Source organism: Vulpes vulpes, chromosome 13, assembly GCF_048418805.1.
Source record: "Vulpes vulpes isolate BD-2025 chromosome 13, VulVul3, whole genome shotgun sequence".
Classification (NCBI taxonomy): domain Eukaryota; kingdom Metazoa; phylum Chordata; class Mammalia; order Carnivora; family Canidae; genus Vulpes; species Vulpes vulpes.
This window is the reverse complement of record NC_132792.1, coordinates 67,878,149-67,884,935: the sequence shown is the minus strand read 5'-3', so window position 1 is coordinate 67,884,935 and position 6,787 is coordinate 67,878,149. Positions and strand designations below refer to the sequence as shown.

Below are 6,787 nucleotides of genomic sequence, written 5' to 3'. Positions count from 1 at the left end.
CTGCACTGTCATTGGCTCCCTCCTTGACCCTGGGCGCCTGCCCTGGGCCTGCATCCCCCACCCCCCTGCACTTGCAGGGAGAGAATCGGGAAGGAGCGGCCACCACATCCCCGGGCAGCTATTTCTGTCAACTGAAAAGGCCATTTAAGCAAAACACTTAATTACCTTTCCTCCTCTCTGCAACCCCTGGGAAAGTATGAGCCAGTCAGATAATGAGCTTAGAGAGAGCAGCCGCGTGGCGAGGGCCGAGATTTTCATCAGGCAGAGGAGTGACCTCACCCGATCCCATCACGAAATGGGGACCAGAGAGAAGAGGGAGAAGCTGCTATGCACACAGCACACACTCCTCCGCAGCGCGGCTGCTTTATTAGACCCGTCGCGCTGCAAATTCTTGGAGCATCAGAGAGCTTCCCCCTCACAGGTAAAGCAGCCAGGCCGGCCTGTGGTTAGCCCATCCTTGGGATGGAGGCCGCTTTCCAGAGCACGTCTTGGGTAAGGAGCCCTCAGCCTGGCATCCTCCCTGGGCACCGCCCTTGCCAGCTCACTCAACCCCCGGGGCCTCAGGTTTCTGACCGAGAAAATGAGGATATTGGACTTGGAGGGTCTCCGAGGTACCTTTGCATTCTAGAGTGCTAAACAAATTGCTTCGGGTGTTGGGGAGTTGGGAAGGTGGGTCTCCTCCAGGCTGGCGGAGACCAGCTGGTGCTTTCTTGTCCGTATGAGCCAGGCCAGGGGGGTGGCCCTCCTGGGGTTGCCAGAGCAGTCACAGGGGCTCTGCCCCAAGAGGGGCAGCCTGCCAAAGGAGAGAAATAAGCAGCTGACCCTTTAAGGTAAGAGAAGGCGCTGCCCTGCCCCGAGAGCCAGGCATCTTCAAAGGGCTCACATCAGCGTGGCTGGGAAGGATGACAGATTGCCTGCCTCCAAGGCACAGCTGGCTGGGCACCATGTTCTGGCTCCTCTCCATTTTGACCTCAGCATGTCTCATGATTTCTGTCCCCTTGTCTGCCCTGCTTGGCCCTGGCATCTGCCCTGTACCAGCCCTCACAAAGGACTGAGGCCACGCAGCTTGCCGCCTACTACGTCAGGCCCCACTGCCCACCTGGTCTAGCTCCTGCCCACTGGGCCCCATCCCATGATTGGAACGTCACAGCCCACCACTTCTTGCCTGCTGTCCAACCTCCCCCCCTGCCCTCTGGGGTCTGGCCTCACCTTCCCTGGCCCCAGGCTGCCATCTTGCCCCCACTGGGTGGTAGTTCTGTGCTGCCTCCTGGTCCCCTCCGCAGGCAGACTTTTGGTAAAGAGCCTCAGAGGATGAGACAAGAGAGGAGATTGGAGGTTACCACACCCTCATGGGGGCCAGACCAGAGGACTGAGATAGTCACCCCATTTTATTGACTCCTCAAATTGTCGAGGGGTTATCCTACCAGCACTAGGTAATAGGGTTACAGCACTGAATGCAGAGATAATAGCACCTCCTTCAGCAGAGTCTAGTGCTGGGGAAACAGAGACTAAAATAAGGAAAAATTAAACTAAATAAATAAGGTATAAATATTTTAAAAAATGGGTGTGTTTGGAATATAATCACTACTCTGGAGAAAAACAAAGCAGTAAAGGAAGACAAGAAGTACCAGAATCAGGAAGGAGTGTGCAGTTCTAGATTGGGGTGGTCACTGAAGGTCTCATGGAGAAGGGATATTTAATTAAAAATCTGATGCACATAAGTAAGGAAGCCATCCATGTAGATCTCTGCAGAAAGAGGACTTCAGACAGTGGGAATGGCAAGTGCAAAGGCCCTGAGGCATACTCCTGCTTGGTGAATGAAAGGCATGCAAGGAAGTTAGTACAGCTGGAACTGATGGAGTCTGTGTAGGGGAGTCGACTGTCAGGGAGGAAGTGGGCAGCTGGCTGTGTGGAGACTGTGTGGGGCTTTGTAGACTACTTGTAAGAGTTTTACTTTGAGTGAGCCAAGGGTCACTTCAGAGTGTTGACCAGAGGAAGTCATTGTCTGATTACGTCCATAGGTTCACTCTGACTGTGAGCTGAGTGAACACAGAAAGAGGAACAAGACAGGGACAAGTGCCCAGTTAAGGAGGTGATTGTGATCATACTGGTGAGGCATGCTATGACTTGGCCCAGACTGGCAGGGGTGGAGGAGGTGAGTAATAGAGTCTATACTCAGAGGTGGAATGCCATGATTTGCTGATCACCTGGTTGTGGCAAATGAGCAAGAGTGGAGACAAAGGTGTTTTTGAGATGTTTGGTGGGGGCAAGTGCACAAATGGAGCAATTTATCATTATTGGCAAAGAGAAGGGGTGAGGGGGGCCATCAGGATCTCAGTGCTGGGGCTATTTATTTGAAATGCTTGTGGGTCATCCACTGTGGGAAAGAACTTCAAGTGGAGTCTGGGGATGATGAGAGGAAGCTGTCAGATATAAATTTGGTGCCCAGAGTGAAGAGATGTCATATAGGTGGGTCACAGGACAGAATGAGATTACCAATGGAGTGCAGATGGAAGGCAGCAGAGACAGAGAGAGGTCAGGCCTGAGCTTCGGGGCTGCAGCATGAGGAGGCCAGGTTGATGGGGAAGGCCAGAAAAAGAGGCTGGGAATAAAAGGCCCAGTGAAAGGAAAACCAGGGGAATGGGGTACACTGGACAGTAGATGCAGCATTTCAAGGAGGAAGGAGTGGTGATCCATGGCAGCTAAGGCAAGGTCTAAAGATGATGGTCATAGCAGCGTGGAGGCTTCTGTTGAGCCCCATTTTCTGCAGAATAAACCCTTCTGGCTTTGATTGCAGCTTCTGGCTCCTACCTTAGCCATCAGAGTGGGTATGTGGGCTCAAGTCTGGCTAATCACTGGGATTGGTTCAGATACGAACACGTGACCCGAATGGGGCCAACAGGACTTGTCTCCAGATATTTTCTCCTGGAGCTGTCAGGATAGATTGGCTCCCTCTCTTGAGTTGCTAAGTGTTGGGATGTTAAGTCATGACCTCTCTCAGACATCCTGCCTGCTGTGTGGATTCACTCTTTCTAAGGTGGAGAGAGAGAATGACAGAGAGATCCCCAACAACAGCGTCTGAACTTGCTCTGGGTGCCACTCAATGTTAAGGTCTACTACTCTTTTGGACACAATTTGATTTCCTAGCCAAGAAACCATTTTAAGCTAGTTGGAATCAGCCTTCTGTCTCTTGCATCCAAAGACACTCTAACTAATCCAGGAAGATGTCCCTTGAGCCCGCTACTCAACAGTGGGGGAGAGTATGAACAAGGACACGTGGCTGACTTACTGGTCAAGCAAAGACCGACAGCTAGGGCTTTGAGCCCCTGGTCAGAGACCCTGGCAGTCCTTGCCCTGCAGCTCTCTAAATGCAACCTTACCAAGCAACCCCCTGGATTCAGGACTATTCTTAGCTGTCTGCAATTGCATGGAGGAGTTCAGCCTGGGCAGGACCAAACAGGGTCACCTCCCTACCTCCTCCCGTAGCAATCTCTGACGCAGGCCTGAAATCTGGGGCAGGTAGGATTGCAAGCAGAGAAGGGGAAGGGCATCAGGTTCCACCCGTGACCCAAGAGGTGGCATCCTGTGGGGCCGCCAGGGCTCAGTACTGGGAGTTCCCTAGGAGGTTATGAAAGCCACAGCGGGGTGGAGGGTGTGGGGAGAATGCTGTGGGTTTACAGGGGGACAGGGTCAGTATCTGGGGAATGCAGATGAAGTAATGGGAGACCAGGGCACGGGAAGCAGTTGCTAAAACAAACTGAATAATTCTACTGGATGAGGTTTCTCTGGCCTAGAGCTGTTTTAAAGGGCCAGCAACCCACAAATTTCGGTGCACCTGGAACAGAGCACAGATCATCTTAAGCTGGCTTTTGGCTCTGAGGGTCCAGAGTGTCACCTTTGGGTGTCTTGGTGTGCTGAGAGGGAAAGCAATTTGTTTTTACACATTTTCGGGGTCTGCGTGCAAGTAGGATATTCAGACCATCTCACTGTTTTCTTGTACTTGGGCAGATGCAAGAGTTTGCCTGGGGAGAGCCCTGATCTTCTCTTTCTGCCCCCTGACAAACAGAAATGATGCTCCGGTGATAATCCCCGGTTGCCTAAGATACACACACAGATCAAGCCTTCAGAGAGCCCTGTGGTAGCTCAGGTCTTGTATAAATCCCTTCCTCTCAAGGTGTCACCTCTTAGCTTGCTTCTCTTTCAGGATTTCTTTTGTTCTTGGAGAAGACGCACCTTTCACACCTGCGCTTTCATCACCTAATTGTGGTCGAGACTTCCTTCCAACCACACAGACTTCATCCCCGTCACGGAACATGAAGGATACCAATTTAATAATCCTCATTAAATGTAGAGTCACATAGTGGAAATTTGTAGTATTTGACAGAAGCTGAAATGAAACTGACTTGTTGCTTAGATAATTATAGGTAGTGTTTACCAGACTAAACCCATTTGTAGGAAGGGTGAATTTAATGTGTTTAAAGGAAAAACTGTCTTAAACACCGTCAAGCACTTTAAAATGTCACATTGCACCCAAACAATCGATTCCGGGTGCACATAAATCTGTATTCACAAAAGCAAGTTTGCGAGGATTTCTGGCAGGCAGTGGTTGTTTTGCCTACTTTTTATTTGCTGCAATAAAACGACATAAAAACCCTATCATTCACTTTTTTTTTTTTTCTAACTTTGGTTTTCTCCTACAGTCGGTCTGAAAACAAATGTTTTACTTTATGACTTTATCCTCCGGTGAGGTAGATCCTTGGTGTCACAACTGAACTCTGCTTTCTAAATCATATAAGAAAAATGTTTTCCGAAATCTCCCCACACCTCCTGTTGGTAGGACACAAGTTGCAGACGAGAAAAATCCTGGACGCTCAGAAGTAGATAGACCTGCCTCCCTGGAAGCATACTTTCATTCTCCAGGCTCTGGTGCTTTGGGGCTCACTTCATGGTCTCTGGGAAGGTGAGCAGAGCTCTGGCATATTGGCTCTGGCATATTGGCTAAGGGAGTGCTAGCTGCAATTGCAGAGAAATCTCCACATCTTTGCAGCTTTATATACTAAATGCTTCTATCTTGATATGGAATAGTCCAGGGCTGGGCACAGAAAGCTTCTGGCTGGGCAGCTCTTCTCCACAATGTGAGTCGAGAGCCTGGGCTCCTTCCATCTCCCAAGATGGTCCCCAGAATAGACCCATTTCAGCCAACTGGGAAGAGAAAAGTGCACGGAGGATTGCATCTGAGTTTATGACCTGGGATTGGTGCATATCGGTTCTGTTCATTTTCCACTGACCAGAGCAGAACTGATGCTAGACCACGGCCACCACCCCATCACCCTGCAAGGGAGGCTGGGAAGTGTAGTTTAGCTCTGTGCCAGTGTTGGGTTCGCATATAATAGTTTCTGCCTTCTGCAGCCATAATCAAGAGGCTTTTTCCTCAGCAGTGGTCATGCTCTCACTCCAAAAGTATTCGGGAATACTCGTTGGGGCAGGCCCCAAGAGATGGAGCAAAATCTGTTATTCAATTAATTTCCTTCATTTGCTACTCAGTTTTGCTTTTCTATTTTTATTTCATTGGCTTTTGGACTGGGACGGGACAGTCTTAAAATCTTGGTTTCCAATAACATCTAGAAAGAACCAAAAAAAAAAAGAGAAAAATCTCCAGCAAAAGAAGCCGACTTGATCTTGTTTTCTTGCAAATTGTTTGAAAATGAGAGGCTCCGCACCAAAATATCCTAGTGGCCTGCGGCAGACAGAGTCCAGGTCTCTCCCTCCCTCTCTTTCTGTGAGACCTGGATATCATTTATCATCGAGTACCTGACTGTCGTAATTCAGGACACTGGACCTTGTGCAGTTGGTTTCAGTTTCCCTACCGCTGATGAGTCAGCTCCCACACTCGGGGCAGGTGTGGGAACAAAGCTTCCAGCCCACCGCAGAGTAGCTGTGAAGTTACTGCCACTTTTTTTTTTTTTTTAAAACCATTCTAAGGCTTAATATTCTGTAAATCATTCTCATGGCCCCTTATTCTGTGACAATGGGGCTGAGAAGTCCCGCCTGCTGGGGCACTGGAAGAGTTAAGTTTGATACTGAGGGAGGAATCACCTAGCACTGCCCGACACCAGCGAGCCTTCCATCACTTCCAGTTTCCTTCCTGGGAGAGGTAGACACCAGGGCCTTTGTCAGAATGGTGGCAGCGCTTCTTCAAGGGGGGGTCCCTCTCCCCGAGCCCACTGACTTTACCAAGCTCCAGCCTCGGCAATAGTTGTCTCCATTCAGGCAGAAGTCAGAGGGGCTGAGCAAAGAGGAGGGAGTGGGAGGCAGACAAAGGAGCAATCACCCCCACATGACTGCCTACTGAGAATTCTGGCTGCAGAAAAGGTTTTTCTGCAGTTTGTTTTTGCAAATTCTGCTCCATGAACTCGAGAGGTAAGGCTTTCAGGCAACAGGATAGCCCGATCTCATTGTTCTAGAATTCAACTTAGCTAACCTCTGGCATTTTCTACGTACGCACTGTCTCTTCTCTCACATATTCCCTTGACTCATCAGTGTCTCTCTGCTCCACTTAGCACAGTTTCCATTGATCAAGTTCAGCTAACCCGAGCCTACTTCACACAGACACACAGACACACACACAGACACACACTCTCTCTCTACCGCTCTCTCCCTCCCTTCTTCCAAGAAAAATCTCGCCTCTAAATGGAGAGTGGTTGGTACACTCTGTGTTCAGGCTTTGCCCGAGTACATGCTGGAAGATGAGAATCACTTCCCCTAGCTTTCCTGAACGGAGTTTATG

The 6,787-nt window shown here is 49.7% G+C and overlaps 1 long non-coding RNA gene across 1 annotated transcript; it reads left to right on the top strand.

The window, feature by feature from the left end:
* The first annotated feature begins 203 nt into the window (after nt 1-203).
* Nucleotides 204-4,656, top strand: LOC112931783 (uncharacterized). The gene is made up of 2 exons (XR_003237362.2): nt 204-421; nt 4,205-4,656. It is a non-coding gene; the product is annotated as an uncharacterized lncRNA (long non-coding RNA).
* The last annotated feature ends 2,131 nt before the right edge of the window (nt 4,657-6,787 follow it).